This window comes from Tribolium castaneum, chromosome 1 (assembly GCF_031307605.1).
Source record: "Tribolium castaneum strain GA2 chromosome 1, icTriCast1.1, whole genome shotgun sequence".
NCBI lineage: Eukaryota > Metazoa > Arthropoda > Insecta > Coleoptera > Tenebrionidae > Tribolium > Tribolium castaneum.
Genome location: NC_087394.1, coordinates 8,511,559 through 8,531,120, shown reverse-complemented (window position 1 = coordinate 8,531,120; position 19,562 = coordinate 8,511,559). Strand labels below are relative to the sequence as shown.

Here is a 19,562-nt window from a genome sequence, read left to right as displayed (position 1 = left end):
AAATCTTGAAGACCACTCTTTTGCACACCTGGCAATGCCTAATACACTTTTCTGAAAAATTCTGCGCTTCGTTCGTTGCCAACACTCCATAAACGATGAATTGGAAATAAATGATAATAATTGATAAAACGCAAGGTACTTTTCAATGCTGTCCTAAAGTCATTAATAATTTCCACATGCATATGAAAACTCAGTGATGAAAATAAACATGACACTGCTTTTATGATTCGAAAGTATAGAGAAGAGAATTCATTTTTATTCACAAATGTAAAACTTGTTGTAAAAATGGGTGTGTAAAAGAATTAAACCACGATTTTGGTAAATTTTTACCCAAAGGCTGTATTATTTCATAAAGAAAAACATTACGAAAAGTGACAAAATAATTGGCAGAAAAATGTGAAAGACATACCTATCTACCAATAACCAAGCCAATAACTATGTTTTTGTGTAAACAATTTTATGTCTTTTTCTGTATTTTTAAAAGGGTGGAGTTTTATAAGATGTTCTATTGTGGTACGAATGGTTTTGGAGCACGAAACAGGAGTGCTCCAATAGAATGAGCGCTACATTTAAGTCTTATAAAACGAGTGTAAATACTATGTTTTTTACTTTCTATTTTTGTTGTTTGTTTTTGTTTAGTTTAACTTATCAACATCTGTTCAAACTATTTCGTCTTAATTTTATTAATCATTTGAGCTTCAATTCAATCAAAACGACTTGACGCTGTTGACAGTTCACACACTAGATTACAGTGATGACTGATGACACCCTGCACAGCACTGCCAATACAACTACTAAAAATTTACTAAAAGGAGTTGCACATAAGTACAATGTGTTTTTAAATGATTCTCATCTAGTCGTCTGTGAATTTTCCATGTAAAATCAGAAATGCCGCTTTATAGAATTAATAACAGGCATTTAGACAACGAATATTACTATTTATTAAGTCTGCAATTCGTATATAAGCTTCAACAATAAAAGTGTTTTCTTGTACAGTGTAACAATTTAATTGCATTTTTATTAATAACTAAATTAATTAACTGACAATTTGTGAACTTCACAACTGACGTTTTGACATTTATTAACAGAGAATTCAATTGAGCAGAGCGGCACAAATTTTTTTACATGTAAACCAATTTCAAAGTTAACTAGATGAAAATCATTTAAAAACACATTGTACTTGTACTACCAAAATAGAAAAAGTGATTTGTTTTTCAGAACTGTAAATTTAAATGAGGAAATTATATGTATTTTAAGAAGCGTTAATTTAATTCACACTGCGTTATTTTTAATTACAAATAACAACTTCATTTTAAATTGAAATTATTCAGCCGCCTATTAATTTTGATTTTACTTTGTACCTTTGTGCTTTCTTAAATCTTTGTCACAGTGAATCAAAGCTGAACTTTTCTTACGAATTATGATATGAATTACAACTTGCTCTTTCTGAAATATACACTTTACATACTTTACAATTTTTGAAACATATAAAATCTTTCCTCAAATCAAAATTTGTGCGAAATTCTTAATTACTATTGGATTTATTATCTGAAAATATCTGAAATATATGTAAAAAAACCGAGCACTAAACTGAAAAGTAAATAAAACTGCATATTTTTTTAATTACTTTTCACTTGGCGGAATCAGGAAAATGAAAAGTGTAAAGTAAAAAAAAATCTCTGCTGTGTTATTAAAAGTAACGAGCAAAATATTTTTTTGTAATGGGTTATTTTTCAAACAAATCTTTGCATAGGTCGACTTTTTATTGCTTTGAATTTTAACGTCATTTTTATTGCTGTTTTTGATTGTATACCTACTTTTGATTTTATGGTAAGTATACCAAAATCAAAAAAATAAAGTAAAACAAAATTAAAAAAAAATTGAATAAAAAAAGTTAAAAGTTACTGGTAATTTTATACAGAGAGCTTTGTCTCTCTTCTTGCTTTATTCTTTTGTTTTTGTGATTGTTTTTTGTTTATTTTTTCTTATGTTTAAGTTTTCATGTTTATTATTTAAAAAAATACAAAAAAAACTCTGTCTCTTATTAAACAAAACAAGAACAAAAAGATAATCTTTTGTGTTTAATTTTCATTATTTTTCTATATTTTTAGTTATTTATTTTTATTGGTACCATACAAATAAAGATGTACCAGACATTATCATTAAAAAAATTAGAAGTGATGTCAAAACAAAATGTAGCGTTAAAAAAAATAAAATCTGTTAAAATCTGTTCGAATTCGAGGACTTTGTTGTACGTTACTTTTGGTTCAGTCTGTACTACGTTTTTTCTGTATTTAGAATTACTATTTAAATTACGTAAAAATTTGAAAAACTTTGTACAGTTCACAACTTTGTGAACGAGAAGTAAATCACACCCTAATTTTTGTACCTACACCAAATTTTCTTTTGATTTCTTAAAGATTTCCCCTATTTTTTTAATGATTTTCAGTGATTTGTACGATTTTCTCGTTTGTAAACGACTTGAATTCATGAAATATTACTCTAGAAAAGCGACCAATTACTAGATAATTTCGCTTCTACACATAAACAAAATGATAATTACAATTATACAATTATACAAACACAGTGAAAAAAATATAGTAACAACATTATCGTATCTTGACTTTGTTTCAAGTTCTTTCACTGACATTTATTTTGTTTATTTTTAGAAGTAAATAAAATAACAACTTTTGATTATGTTTTTGACATTTAATTAGTGGCTTATTTGCATTATTTTTTATTTATTTTTGAAGTTTGGAAACTTTTATTTAAATATTGCATAATCTAACTGCTCTAGGACAATTGCGAGTGATATGTAACCAACACTAGATATTTTTGTACAAGAGAGGTAAATATTACAAAAATAAGTAAACCTTGGAACTATGATAAAGTTAAAACAAAATGTCGAAAAAATTAATTCCAGGTCATTATATGCAGCTAATTGCCAATAATTTCCTCCAGTTTGCTGCTGAAATGCTTTTTTCTCAACCAACTAAATACGTTTTCTTTTTGAATCCCTCGTTTGAATAGTAGATAAATGGTAAAAAACAATAATTTCCTGGAGAAAAACTAGAAATAGGAAATGGTCCATCTGACCGTTTTCTCCCGAGCGGTTTAATCAATCGTGGGTGTTTGACTTTGTTTTAGAAAGTCCTTTCTTTATTACTGGCCATATAAGTCTTATAGATCCAATCTAGATCACGTTACTTATCAGTGACATACACAACACGTACAGCTAATAACCTGCCTTTCTTTGCGACGATTTCATCCTATCTTTAGCATCGTGATCGCGACCAGCCACCCTTTTATAAACAAACACCTGGCTTCTTAAAATTATCATCGAAAATCCGGTAATCCAAGTCGATCAGATAAACGACCTGCCTCAATGGAAGCTCCTGAAAAACCATCCTTTAAGTGGCACTGACTTTAATCTGATTGTTGGGAGATGAGGCATCATCTACGGCTCCACAGGGGAATTATAATTGGGTAATACATCTGCGCGAAATTATTCATAAGTTGCTGAGATGAATCAAGATCCTCATTTCGTCCACCTTATCTCGGAATGACCACAATGGTAAAGGAAGATTAAGTTATAACTTAATAAAGGCCAATAATTTGTCATCGAGCGAGCTCCCAGGTCGTTTTTTTTCAAATATTTTAGCTCGTTATGGACACGAATCCTTTCCGATTAGAAATTAAAAAGTTGTCGTACTTAAGTAACAGGAGATTTTATCAGAAGTTCTAGCTCATTAATCGCTCCAGGAGCGCTGATATTAGCAATAGAATGCGTTAAATATGCAGATATTTTTTGCCCAACTTACAAGATGAAAGTCACTGTGATCTAACAATTGTCTTTGACATCGCGTCTATTAAATTTGGTCATTGAATTATGCGTTAGTTCGTTTAGATTTCACACAATGTTGGTACGAAATGATAAACAGCAAGGTGGAATATGACGAATGATGTAAAAGAGTGAAAAAAACGCATGCATCATTCATAAGACTAGAATTCAATACATAATAAATATCAAATGTCAGCTCTTTAAATCTCTATAAATAATAAAAATGAAGGTAAACAAGATAGCATTCTAAGCATCAAGCGCTATTATTATTTATATATAATAAAGATGGTAAGTATATTAATTCCACATTAGGCTTCATGGCATAAATCATGACAATAAATTAACTGAAGGAATACGTGGATTGCTCAAGTGTCGATAAAATGGTTAAGTTAAAGAATGCACACGTGGGCAAGCGAACTTTGCTAACGATCGTAAAACTGTTTCCAAAAATGATGAATTCCATGAACCATTTTGGAAGTAGTGAAAATTTTGTATTATTTTCTGTTCATACATACAGGTATATCGTGAAAGCTCCTGTTACTTGACATTGGTACGACTGAAGTTCGGTAATAAGCACAAAAAGTGTTGAGTTTTTCTAATTTTTAATGTTCTACCTTTTATACTATTTTCAGGTGGAAAAGCTTTGAGGGACCGTAAAAAATAGATGAATTTCTAGAATTTTTGCTAATAAAACAATTAATACTAAAAAAGTTGTCCTGAAAAAAAGGAGATTGAACTTATTTTTAATAATCAAGAATAAGACAGGACACATATCAAATCTGTGGCTTTTTTATTTTTAAAATAAATAATAAAATAATAATAATAAAATAAAAGATATTGAGACAGGAAAAGATGGTGCAAATCTAATCAGTACTCACTATTATACAGAAAATATTATTCAAAGGCCCTTTTGTGATGTCTTTAAAATTAAAATGGTCTTTATTTTTTTGTCAAGTTGAGAATGTTTTAAATTAAATAGAAACTCAACAAACTTGCTATGTCAAATATTTGTCAAACAAAACCATGTCCGGTTACGTTGTTGCAAACAATAAAAAAGCTCTTCATTCTTTTGCTGACTGAAATTATTCAATCCTTGTGAATAAATTAAACTGGCTTAAAGGGAGGACAAAATTCCATAAAGATCGCACCAACAAACTATTACAAAAATAAAATATTATTATAGATACGAGAATATTTTGATTCATTTTTAAGAAACATTTTTTTACAATAAATTATCGAATTTCCTACAGTTCTGCTTTTCCGTCATACATGGCAAAGAAACAAAAAATCCGAGATAATTTATAGTTATTCATAAAATTCAATAAGAGTGCAAAAACACAAGGTTAAAGTTCGAGAACTTGAGAACCTGAAATTCGGTTACAATTGTTCTCTTAAAAAGTGCGAATGTAAATACGTAATGATTTTTTGTGAGCGACTTATTTAAAAAGTTATTGACTTACAACTTGCTCTTTCTGAAATATTCACTTTACATACTTTACAATTTCAGAAGCATGTAAAATCTTTTCTTAATTCAAAATTTCTACTATTACTATAACTATACTATACTATACTATAACTATACTATAACTATACTATATCTATACTATAACTATACTATAACTATACTATAACTATACTATAACTATACTATAACTATACTATAACTATACTATAAATATTACATTTATTATTATTTGAATTAATAAAATTAGAAAGACGTTCTCTGAAATACATGTAAAGAGGTGTAGACTAAAACGAGAACTAAACTGAAAAGTAGATAAAACTGCATATTTTTTTAATTACTTTTCACTTGATGGAAACTGGAAAATGAAAAGTGTAGTGAATAAAATCTCTACAAAATAATTTGTCTACTGTGTTATTAAAAGTAACGAGCAAAATTATTTTTTTGTAATAGGTTATTTTTTAAACAAATTTTCGCGTAGGTCGATTTTTTGTATTGTTACATTTTGACTTCATGATGATATTTATAACCGGATTCGTTTTTAAATTTTAACGTCATTTTTTCTTCTATTTTGATTGTATACTTGAGTTTACCAAAATCAAAAAAATAAAGTAAAACATAATTTAAATAAAAAGAACATAAAATAAAAAAAGTTAAAAGTTACTGGTAATTTTATACACAGAGCTTTTTTATACACAGAATTTCCTACAGTTCTTCTTTTCCATCATACATGGAAAAGAATAAAAAAATCCGAGATAATTTATAGTTATTAATAAAATTCAATACGAGTGCGAAAACACAAGCTTAAAGTTCGAGAACTTGAGAACCTGAAATTCGGTTACAATTGTTCTCTTAAAAGGTGTGAATGTAAATACGTAACGATTTTTTTGTGAGCAACTTATTTAAAAAGTTATTGACTTCTAAAAATTTACCAAATATTAAGCATAACGTTTTTGTAAATTATTATTCTAATTAAAATTCACTGTTCTATTTAACTCTAAAACCGAATTTTAAATTTGAAATTTTTTTCGTATTGAAAACCGGAACTGAAATTTCAAATCCGAATTTTAGTAACTTGGACCATTTTTTTAAAATTATTTTTATTTTAAAAAATAGCTTAAAGCAAATAGAGTTTACACTGTAAGTCTCAAAATGGTATTTCTATTTGTTTAGGAGATATAGTACTTAATGTACTCAAAAGCGCGTAATTTCTTGCGTAAACCGACCGATCACGTACATTAAGTACTGTATCTCCTAAAGAAATAGAGATTACATTTTGCGACTTATAGTGTAAAATCTAGATATTATAAGCTATTTTTTTAAGGAAAAATAAATTAAAAAAAATAGTCCAAGTTACTAAAATTCGGAGTTAAGACTTTACTTCCGGTTTTATACACAAAAAAAATTTCAAATTCCAAATCTGATTTTATAATAAAAAAGAACAGAGAATATTCTATATAAAGCACTATTTTAAATATTTTGGTATGCATTAGTTTTTTAACTAATGTGTGTTATTAAATTTTTTTATTACTCATTCTTGTACATCTTCATTATTATCGAAATTATTATTATTATAATTATTATTATATTACAAAATGTAAACTGTAAGCATCAGCTGACACACCTACACCTATCTAATGGTCCTCTTCATCCAAACTTTTTTAAGGGGTCAGTATTAATCATTGTCAAACCTAGTTAGTGTTTTTTCTATTTCAAAATTTTTGTCATTTTCAGTGAAAACAGGATGGAAATTGTAAGGTGGCAATCTCAATTTTTTCAATGTTTTATTCGTTTTACACATTTTATGTTAACATTAATCCAAGCTTTATACAAAATAACACTTGGGCTCCATCTGACCCACAACTTGCGGCAACGCGAATCGTCTGAGCCTAAACCTGTGCCTTGAAACGACAAAGACAGCTCGACCGTTTAAATACCAAACCAGCTTGAATATACCAGGATTTATGAATGATTACGGTCATATTACGCCAGATTTTTGTCCGTGTAATTTGTCGTCTGACACTGTCGATAAAAAACCCAATCGGGTATAAGCTTAGGTCAAGCTCATTCTTAGAATTTAACAAATGTATATTTTAACGCCTACGCCGTGTTGACGCCTCGAGATATTTAACCTATTGTTGTAATCACATGCGATTGTGTAACACCTTCCACATCCAAACCTTTCATTATAATACCGAAAGCAACAATCAGAAACAATACACTCCAAATGCTTAATGGATGGATACATCCATGGAAAAGACCGCATTATCTCTGATAAAGCCATTGGTTGCTTTCCCTCGCCCCGATTATTCAATGCCATTGGTGCATTCCAGTTTCACAAATTGTAAATCCGATAAATCCGGCGCAAGTGCAAGGGGTGCAAAGCTTTTGCGCTTGACGCTTTTCCGCCATTGCCACTTCTGCGCCTTACATCACCTCCTCTCATATTGATTCAAACAATTATCTTCACAATTTATAAATTATGGATTATCCACAGTTGACCTGAAATACGCAGCTATTAGTCACTCGATTACTAACACATTCAAATGCTAAAATATAGCATGAATGGGACGACTAGATGGATTATGAATCACTTTTTTCCTCAAGCGAGAGAAGAATGGCAAATTTTGATGAGATTCAGGTTACGGTAACGGAACGACATGGCATTTATTTTCATAAATTGCGCCTTATATGTGTCTTATAATAAATGATAAGCTTACTTACTGAATGGCCTAATTTTTCACGCGAGCTCAGATTTCTCTTCAGGTGTTATACAAGTCTTCATTTTGAAACAGTTACTCTTTTAAACAAAAACAGTAATGTGTACGTAATTTATACATTGTCAAAATATTTTTTTCGGTGTTTGTTTGTTAGTGAATGATTTTGTCTAAAAAATTACGTAACTCATTTGTGATTTTGATGTTCAAAAATTTAATTTCTGCTTTATGGAGCTTCAAAGTCTTAAAAAACGCTTTACATTGAACACTAAACGGTTTTTATAGTTTACATTTATTTTGGCTCCTAGTGTCCCTTTCTTGGACACAGTTTTTACACTATTTTACACTATTTTATCTGAAAGTTGTAACTTCTTATAAGTAAGTATACCTACTTACGTAGATTTTAAGGCACTGACTTCAAAATAAATACTCGTATTAAAAATAAAACTTAGGTATACGAAAGTATACCTAATTCCTAAACCGCCTGACAACAAATTAAAAACGAACTTCACTTTGTTTTTTTAGATCAGTGTTCTAATTATAGTAGTGTCTAAAAATTCTTTAATAAATCTATTAAAACAACTAAATTTGCTTTTGGAATTTTTTTAAATCTTCCCTATTTATATCGCTTCCTTTGAACTATTTTCGCAGAGTTAATTAAAGAAATTTTTTGTGATACAATTTTAAATAAGCACATAAACAAATAAATTTATTTTTTTAATTTTTTTTTTAATTTTGTATTTACATTTCTTATTTTTGTTTGTTTTCATTTTTATTTATTACATTCCTCCTTCTTCTTTTTCTACTTATACAAGTAGTTATTATTATAATTATTTTATTTTTCTTGTATTGTTGTACTGGATTAAGTTGAGTCACCTTTGCTAAATTTCGTCCAAATAAAGACTAAATAAATAAATAAATTTAGTGAATTTTTCACTGTAAAATGCTACTAAATCCACAGCAAATAAAACTTTTCACACTTGCTTAATAATTTTTCACCTGGTTTTGGTTTCCAAATTTTGCAAGTTTATCGTTAAAATGTTAAAATAGTTAAATTTGAATTCAGCCAATTAAATAAATCGCTCATAACATGCTCAAAATTTTTTTCTAATTTTTCTTATTTTTGTTAGTTTTCATTTTTGTTTATTATATTTCTTCTTCTTCTTTTTCTTCTTCTTTTTCTTCTTCTTCTTTTTCTTTTTCTTCTTTTTCTTCTTTTTCTTCTTCTTCTTTTTCTTCTTCTTCTTCTTCTTCTTCTTCTTCTTCTTCTTCTTCTTCTTCTTTTTCTTCTTTTTCTTCTTCTTCTTCTTCTTCTTCTTCTTTTTCTTCATTTTCTTCTTTTTCTTTTTTTTCTTCTTTCTCTTCTTTCTCTTCTTTTTCTTCTTTTTCTTCTTTTTCTTCTTTCTCTTCTTTTTCTTCTTTTTCTTCTTCCTCTTCTATTTCTTCTTCTACTTCTCTTACTTATTCAAGTACGTAGATTTTCTCGTATTTAATTTTCATACTTCCCCAAAATGAAACTGACACGTCCATAACCTACTTTTGTGAAAAGTTAGACATTTCGTTTATTATCCTTTGAAATGATTGAGAATTTTTTCCCTTTTTGGTTTAAGTTTAACGAAAAGGTTAAATAAATATTTTTTTCTTGAATTTCAGTTTTCGTGTTTTTTCAGCTCGGTTTAGTTTGGTAATAAATTAAAAAACGTGTTGAAAAGCTTTAATATAGTAAGAATAACTAATTTTTTGATCAAATTTTATCATTTTCTTCAGCCTATTCTCGACGCAGTCTTACCCAAAACAACCGACTTGGAGTAAAAGTAACACCATTTTCATTTTATTCTTGCGATTTTGAGACCGGTTTTGTAAAAAGCACTAATTTAGACTTTTTTTTTGGATTTGTACATTATTTGATCAAATCTTGTAAAATAAATGCATACATGATTCAAAAATGCACGGTAGGCGTGTTTTTCATGGACGCGTCATTTTCATTTTGGGTGACTGTACTTTGTAAGACCGAGGAACGGAAAGGTATTTATTATTTTTTTGCAATTTAGAATCTAATTTAACAAATTATAGCAACGTTACTTCAAAAAGGAGCTGAACACATCGGAAAACATGTGTTTTTGGCAAATGAAAAAAAAAGGTCTAACTTTCTTCGATATAAGCTGCAGTAAAACATTTGTATTACGGACATTCATAAAAAACATTCAATTTCAAATGTTAGTAGTGTATATTTCGATGAACCATCTTGAAAAATTAAGTAGATACTTAAAAATATCTATCATTATCCAGGTTGGCTTTGTCCATGAAGGGGCCCGATAATAGAGGTTCTACTGTAGAGAATATATACAATTATCGTGTGTATGTGTTAAGCATTGCTTTCTAAAGAAAAGATCATTCAGCTGTTCCAAAGATACCTGATTTTAGTAGGATATTTTAATTTCCAAATATCCAATTAAAGTATCCATGGTAACATGAATAACCCAGAAACGTGAAGTATAATTTTTATTTTTTAGTGATTTTTATTATAATGACAATCAATTCCATTACAACGAAAGGTATACTGATCTCACATTACATTATTTCCAATTGTTATAATATTAATATTATCAGTATTTATGATTTCAAAGTGTACTAATAAAAAAATAACGTAAAGTATTCGTGGATAAGTGGTCTTTAAAACACTTGCTCTATTTCGAGCACTCCGGCTAGGCAGTCGTGCTCGAAAAGTCGCGCGTGTTTTAATTTTAGTATTGCATTAAGCCAAAAAATTAAGGGTTATTTTACGAAACCATGTGAGTTGTAATTATAAGATTAATAAATTGGAGCGCCTGACTGTGATCTCTATTTTATGATTTGTAGTAATGTGTAGCGCTCGCCTTGGACTTGCTCGTAATTTCCCTCTTAATACGAGACGAAAATAAATTCGTTGCAATAATTACTACATGTCAGGAAGAAAACGTCCAAGGCCGATAAATGTATTAGCAATTTATTTTTGTTTAACACGAAATCTTTTGACCTCCTGTTAATTTATTATTGATATAAAAAGTGAAGCTTTCTCGCGCCTCTCTCTGTGTGTAAAGGAAACTTGTTGATTTATGCCTGCCGAATTTTTATCGAAACAATAATAATTGGTCGCGGGCCGATTGAAAAACAATATTCCCGTCCCACGCAAAGCCGCGGAGAAATTATTGTTATTACTAATTAAAATATGGTTTTCTTGGAGAATTTACACCTCGTGATGGGACAATGGGAATGATTCATCGTTATTTCATTTGATTTTAATAGTGTTCTCCGTGCTTTAAGCATCGTGTCCCACACGTGTTGGTACACTTTGATTACTTGCACTATGTGTGCCGCCAATTAGCACAAACTCCGATTCCGTGGGCAGGCTTTATTTATATTTGCATCTGCTTAACCTATCCTATCCCATTTAAATACTTATTAAACCCATAAAATTCTTATGTACACCAGTAAAAAGCCATTTTGCTATTTTCTTATACGGCGAAAAGAAAACTACCCAATATAAATGGTAATTCATTTTATTTGATTTTAATACCAGACACGTGCAAAAACACATTTTTATTCTCTAATCAAATTTACATGTATTAAAGGTATGTGGCAGGCGAGCAGCAATTTACATGCACCAATAAACATTTTTACATTTTTTCAAAGTTACATCCGCATTTTCATTTATTCAAATAACACTTTGTTTTGTCCAGGTTTAGAGGAGACAAATTATTACTTACCTTCCACGTTTTTACGTAAATCAAAAAACTTAAAACGGAGAACAGGACGAGCATTTGCATCAAGATCTCTAAGTTTTGGAACTGTACCTATAGGAGAAAGAAAGCATTTTTTCAACTCTCTGTTGACCAGTTAATGAAACACGTTATTTATAACTGTTTAAAAAAATAGTTCAGAAAGGTTCAGATTTTTTTTTTTATTTATAACCAGAACTGAATTAAGGGTGAAGCAAGAGAAACAACTTAACTGAAAACACAGTTGTTAAAAAAAAACTGAAGGAAAAATTATTTTAAAAATAGTGTTTATACAGGGTGACCCAGGGGTGCATAATCGGTCTAGAACTTAAAAATAATGCGATTCTGTTTTCATTATCCGATACAGCGACTTAAAGCCCACAAACCAAAAATGTTTTTATTGTACACAGGGTGTTGTATACAAGGTGGTGAACCAAAGTTACATTTTTTTAAATGGAACACCCTATACATTTTTGCATGATTAGATTTTACGCAAAAAAATTATGTAACTTTTAATAAACTATTATGGGTCTATCTATTTTCGTTTCGGAATTATTCAACTTTTCGTTATCAAAAAGACCAATTTTTCAAAAATCGCTGCAAAGTCGCCGGTGAATATTTTTCGGCAAATTTCCAACAGAAAAATTCAGAATACCTTGTAGTTCTAGGAAATAGTCTACTTTTACTTGAAACACGGAAATAATGTACAGGGTGTGCCAAAACGCAAAAAGTTAAATAACTTTTTTTTTAATGGAACACCAAGTATTTCTTTACATGTGTCGATTGCATTTTTCATAAGCCTTCTATTGATATGCGGTTTTTATAGCAAATTTACGATATTTCTTAAAGTGTTCAAAAAAATAAAAAATAATTTTTTTATTTATTTTATTAATAATTCTTGATGAGTGAAATTCATTTATGTATCAGGTAATAATTAGATTACTTGTGTAATTAGTCACATTAGTACATGTCAAAAAATTAATTACTATTTGACTATCAGATTCTAGGCTAACAAATTTTCTTGTAATAAAATATATTTTTTTGAATTGTTTCGAAAAATATTTAAATTTGCTATGCAAACCCCATTCCGTTAGAAGGCTTATCAAAAATGCTTTCGATACATTTAATAAAATACAGGATGTTCCATTTGAAAAAAAATATTTAACTTCTTGCGTTTTGGCACAGCCTGTATATTATCTGCATGCTTTAACTAAAAGTTGTCGATTTACTAAAACTACTACTACTACTACTAAAAGGTATTCTGAATTTTTCTGTTGCAAATTTATCGGAAAATATTCATAAGCGACTTTGCAGTGATTTTTCAAAAATTGGTCTTTTTTATAACGAAAAGTTGAATAATTTCGAAACGAAAAGAGATGGACTCATAATAGTTTACATAAAGTTACATTATTTTTTGCGTAGAATCCAATTATGCAAAAATATATAGGGTGTTCCATTTAAAAAAATATAACTTTGGTTCACCATCCTGTATACAGCACCCTGTGTATAATAAAAATATTTTTAGTTAGTGGACTTTAAGTCGATCTATCGGATAATGAAAATCGCATGACAATATTTCAAGTAACAAAATAGTTATAGACCGATTATGCACCCCTGGGTCATCCTGTATTTTCCAATTAAAGCGAAACATTTTTGTTTTAAAAAATTTAGAATTTAGCTTTGGCAACTGTCGTCAGTCATAAATCATAACAACATACGGTATTACATAATTACCTACTCCAGCTGACAGCGTCCATACTTTTTATAAATTTTTCTCATAGAAAAACACTAATTTTTTTATTAGTAGTAATAATGCAAAATGAGATAGGATACTGTTTGCTACGAGGTCCTGGAAGGATAATATCAGACAGTCATCTAATAGCTAACTTGCCAGAAATCAATTTAAAATTGGATATTGTCGCATTTTTTGCGGTAGCTGCACTAGATTCGCCGTAATTTGTAATGTAGCATTAGTTTATTTATTATTTTTGATGAAATGTTATTGTTTTAACATGTTTTGGACAGTGCCATATAAGGATTTTTACATAACATCATAAACTTAAAACTAATTAATATGATATCTTTACAATCTAGAAAAAGTAAAGAAAAAAAACGAGTCAATAGTTCTGAATTTTTCCTACCAGATGTTATTGATGTTAAAAATTAGTTTTTAACTTAAATTTTTGAAAAAATGGTTATCCTTGTTTTTCTCTTGTGTTTCCCGTGTGTAATATCTACTTGTAACTTGTAAAAAAACATTTCTAAGAAATGAGCAAAATTTATTTACTATTACTTTTATACAGCGTGTTAATGAATGGTTGCAAAAATTTAAAGGTAGGTAGATAGAAAATGACATGAAAATCGATTAAACAAAATTTATGTAAATCAAAAAATGCATAGTTTTCCCAAAAAATCGTTTTTAAATTAAAGTCTCAAATTTTGAGAACCGCTGAACTAGAATTATAAAAATTAGCGTAAATTTTAATATTATTGATAAAACAGCAGAGGTAAATTAACTTCTTGGTTCACTACGTTATTCTTCTATTTCAATTTGTGTTTTATTATTAAATTTTAGGAAAAAATACCAAAATTGTTTTGCCTGGACAGGGCAAATGAACATGTTAGCTACAATTTTGAAAATTTTTCAAAACGCCACCATCTCCATTTTGTGTAATAAAACAATTAACTGCTAATAAATTACCAAAAGCCACACAGTGGTTCTCAACATCTATGACTTTTATACAGCGTGTTAGTGTATGGTTTAGCAAAAATTTAAAGGTAGGTAAACAGAGAATGGCATGAAAATCGATTAAACAAAATTTATGTAAATCAAAAATGCATAGTTTTCCCAAAAAATCGTTTCGAAATTAAAGTCCCAAATTTTGAGAACCGCTGAACTAGAATTATAAAAATTAGCGTAAACTTTAATATTATTGACAAAACAGAAAAGGTAAATTAACTTCTTGGTTCACTACGTTATTCTTCTATTTCCATTTGTGTTTTATTATTAAATTTTTGGAAAAAAAACCAAAATTGTTTTGCCTGGGCAGGGATGAAAACTTCCCACACAAATGAACATGTTAGCCACAATTTTGAAAATTTCTCAAAACGCCCATGCGCCACCATCTCCATTTTATTTAATAAAAAAATAACTGGTAATAAATTACCATAAGCCACACAGTGGTTCTCAACAGGTAAGTTAATAAAGATTTCTGAAGAAATTACGCACTTTTTGGGAAAATGGTTTTTAACTCGTCTGATCATGGCAAATTCACATACGATATATTGCTAAGCCATTCCCTAACACCCCGTATACAATTTTTTAATATTATACTCTCTGGGATACTCTGCATAATATATGTTTAAATTTACTCTTCTGTCTCAAGTCAAGTGTGTTTAGAGCCAAAAAAAAACAATTCCACTCCTTTGCCAGTTTGATTGTTGAACAACAAAATTAATTGTTACCAAAAAATATTATCGTAGATGTACAACAGTGATAACACGCTACAGTTTATTTTAATCTGTTTCAACAAGCACGTGCTTTAGTTGTGATGACCAGTGCGGCGCTTTCTAGTTTCTACGTTTCTTTTGTAATAATTTTTCATGTCTTGTTCTTGTTTATCTATTTTCATCAACGCAGACTTGGAAAACGTGTCGACACATCGCCTGTCTCTGTGTTTATTATACTATCCTATTTTTTATAATACACTTTCTTCTCAGTATTTATTACCAAAAAGATGAACTTATTATCATAATAAGAAGAAGCGAAACTTTGCGATATTATTACAGTCGTGACGGAGATGAAAGCAAGAAACCGGTCATTATCTAAATGGTCAGTTTCTTTGTTTGAATGAGTTGTTTTTAGGGCACAGTATGTGGTCTGTAGTTAATAACAGCGTAAAAGTCAAACGTCTAACATATCAATGTAAATCAAATAATCATACCCAAATAAATCAGACAGAACGAATTTGAGTTAAACGAAGTAGAAACGCAAAAAATAATTTAATTGCAATTTATTAGCACTTTAGATAAACACGTAGGCAATCTAATAAAATCAGCACAGCCGTATAGAATGCATGTGGCCGTTTATACAAGTTTGATTATTTTTGAAGTGCACTTAACCGTTAAAACACCATAATATTATTACAAATACGGATATACCGAGGTGTCAGACACTCCGGAATGTAACAGTGTCGGGCATACATGCGCATGTAACTAAAGCTAAGCTCATGTAATGGCCATAATCACGTATTCTTTATAGCTTCTGCTCAATATATTTCTCGGTTTCTTCTTTGTCATGACGCGAGATTCTGGCACGGTGGAAGGCGAAAAACAGGATTCGTATGAATATTTTATTCAATTTTTACGTGAGCGACGTGCGATAAATTATCATTTTGTGATGGGAAACAGGAAAAAGAACGAAATTATTGCACAATTCTGTTAAGGTAATCTCGACAGATTTAAAGCTTATCGTGTACGTCACACATACACAATATCATGAGATCGAATCTTGTGTTTAGATTTTGAACACAAATGCTACTTGTTTTGTCAAAGAAAAATTAGGAAATTATCCAGGAAAAACATTCTAGAGTGTGATTTATAGTGAAATTAATTTAGTATATTGTAACGGAACAATATATTTAAATTCAAGCAAGATAAGTATCCAAGCAGCCAAATTTAGAAAAGCTCCAGCTAACAAATTACAGTTTACCTATCTGATTTTAGGATAAAATTGTCTAAAATGTGAATCAAATTTGAGAGAAATATTTTATGTAGGTGTCGGAAAAAGATGATCATAATTATATAGTTTATCAAAATTTCTAAATAATTTGCATTTTTTAACCTATTTTTTTGACCCATAGGGAAAAAATTATTGAACATTTTTCAAATGCCTATTGTTTGTCTATTGTAGCAAAAAATCCGTCACCATCTTGTAATTGCCATCAAAAATCTACATGAGCCATTTTTGAGTTAACTTAATCTAACATTCTAAACGCCGATTACGGCGAAACTACTATAATATAAGAGCTATAACAAAAAAGAATGATTTATTTTTTAGGAAAACACAAAAAAACTTTCTTTTTTTTATTTTTCTAAGACCGATTACGGTGAATCTATTGCAGCAATCATAAATAGTTCAGCAACATAGTAATCACTCTCAAACAATCTACAACATATCCGCCAATTTTAATTCGATTTCTTGCAAAAAAAATTATATATTTCAAACACCGATTACAACGAAACTAGAAGAGCTTGGACAAAAAAGTAAAAAATCAGATCAATTTTTGCTCTTGTCCTTAAAATTTCCCTAAAAAAACGCAAAGATTGTCGGGAACTGTAGCTTTTTTTATTTTTCAAAGGCCGATTACGGCGAATCTAGTGAAGCTAGAAACTAGAAGAGCTTGGACAAAAAAGTAAAAAACAGATCAATTTTTGCTCTTGTCCTTAAAATTTCCCTAAAAAAACGCAAAGATTGTCGGGAAATGTACCTTTTTTTATTTTTCAAAGGCCGATTACGGCGAATCTAGTGAAGCTATTGTAAAAAGTAAAGCACATCGTAACCGCTGTTAAAAAATCTACAACAGCAACAATATCATAATGGCCCTCAAAAAATCATTATATCCGCCAATTTTAAGTTAATTTCTTGCAAAAAAATTATTCATTTCAAACACCGATTACGGCGAAACTAGAAGAGCTTGGTCAAAATAATAAAGTCAATTAAATTTTTGCCCTTGACCTTAAAATTTTTCTAAAAAACGCAAAGATCGTTGGGAATTGTAACTTTGTCTATTTTTCAAAGGCTGATTACGGCGAATCCAGTGAAGCTATCGCAGAAAATTCATAAACATTGTAACAGCCGATAAAAAATCCACAATAGCCATTAATTTCAGGTTTATTTCTTGCAAAAAAGTTCCATCTTAAATGCCGATTGCAGTGAATCTAATGATGCTAGAAAATAGTTCAACAATCGTTGGGAATTGTAACTTTGACTATTTTTCAAAGGCTGATTACAGCGAATCTAGTGAAGCTACCGCAAAAGTTCAGCAAAATTGTAACCGTAGTTAAAAAATCCACAACAACAATTAATTTTAAGTTCATTTCTTGCAAAAAAGTTCAACAATATCATAATCGCCCTCAAAAATTTAATAATATTCGTCAATTTCAAACTGATTTTTCAAGAGTAAAATTTAAGACACCGATTACGTAGAAACTGGAAAACTGGTTTCATTTTTGCTCTTAGCTTTTAATTTTCGTAGAAAAAAATTGATAACACTTGAAGCCAATTTCGAGATAATATCTAACAAAAATATTTCATTGCAAACGCCGATTACGGCGAAACTAGAAGACCTGGTGTAAACTTAAAAATGCCTCTACATTCTACAGCCGTCTGTTTTTTTTTCTTGCAAAAAAAGTTACATGTCAAAAGCCGATTACAGCGAATCTAGTGGTGTTAGAAAAAAGTTCAACAATATCATAATCGCTCTCAAAAATTTAATAATATTCGCCAATTTCAAACTGATTTTTCAAGAGTAAAATTTCAGACGCCGGTTACGTAGGAACTGGAAAAACTAAGACAAAAAATATTTTTTAGGAAAAAAATTTGAAACCATTTTATTGGTTTCATTTTTGCCCTTAGCTCTTAAATTTCGTAGAAAAAAATTTATAACACTTGATGCCAATTTCGAGCTATCTAACAAAAATATTTCATTGCAAACGCCGATTACGGCAAAACTAGAAGACCTGGTGTAAACTTAAAAACTTTTCAAGAAAAGACAAAAAATGTTTTTTCAAAAGCCGATTATTGCGAGTTTAACGCAAAAACTCCGTAATCGCCCTCAAAAAATCCACATCATCCGGCAATTTTAAGTTGACTTTTGCAAAAAAAGTTACATTCCAACACTAATTAATGCGAAATTAAATAGAAGAGCTAGGACAAAAAACTATTTTAGCGGTAAGATTCTTGCCCTTTGTCTCCAAATTTTATAGAAGAGTACAAAAATCTAGAACAACTGATTTAAAATTTTGGAAATAATTCGAAATACAAAAAATTATACATTCCAAACGCCGATTACGGCGAAGTTAGAAGAACTAGAACAACAAAAATGCCTTTTGAGCTAGTCGATTTTTGCCTTTGGGTTTAAAATTTTCTATGAAATTAGAAAAAATCGTTTCAAAAGCTGATTACGGTGAATTTTCTCTCTATTCTGTAAACTACAACAAAAAGTCTGACAACGCCGTAATTGCCATCACAAAATCTGTAACATCCGGAAATTACAAATTGATTACTCGCAAAAAGGTTATACCTTTTAAACGCCGATTACGGAGAAACTAGAAGAGCTAGAACAAATAAATGTTTGTTTAACCGCTTAATTCCGATGCCAAATTCAAAACTATATTTTTTCAAACGTCGATTACGACGAAATTGGGAACGCTAGAACGATGTATCCTTTTCTATTATTCAAGAGGCGATTACGGCGAATCTAGTGCAGCTAACGCAAAAAATGCGACAATATCTAATTTTAAATTGATTTCTCGCAAGTTAGCTATTAATTTCTAAGGTCGATTACGGCGAAGTTAGAAAAATGTGTAAAAAAAATCAGACACCACCGTAATTGTGTCTTAATATAAAATTATTTTGACGTTTCAGTTTTTCGCAGGTATTTTATTTTGAAAAGTTGGTTTATTTAAATAAAAAATAAATTAAAATAAATTTAATAAACTTTCATTTTACCATTTATTTGAAAAAAAAATCATCGAAAATAGCTTTAATTCTTCAATGAACA

General features: G+C 29.6%; 1 protein-coding gene across 2 annotated transcripts in view; it reads left to right on the top strand.

Moving 5' to 3' along the window:
* Positions 1 to 19,562, top strand: part of LOC103313193 (dendritic arbor reduction protein 1) — a 215,162-nt gene that overhangs the window by 132,055 nt on the left and 63,545 nt on the right. The window lies entirely within an intron of this gene.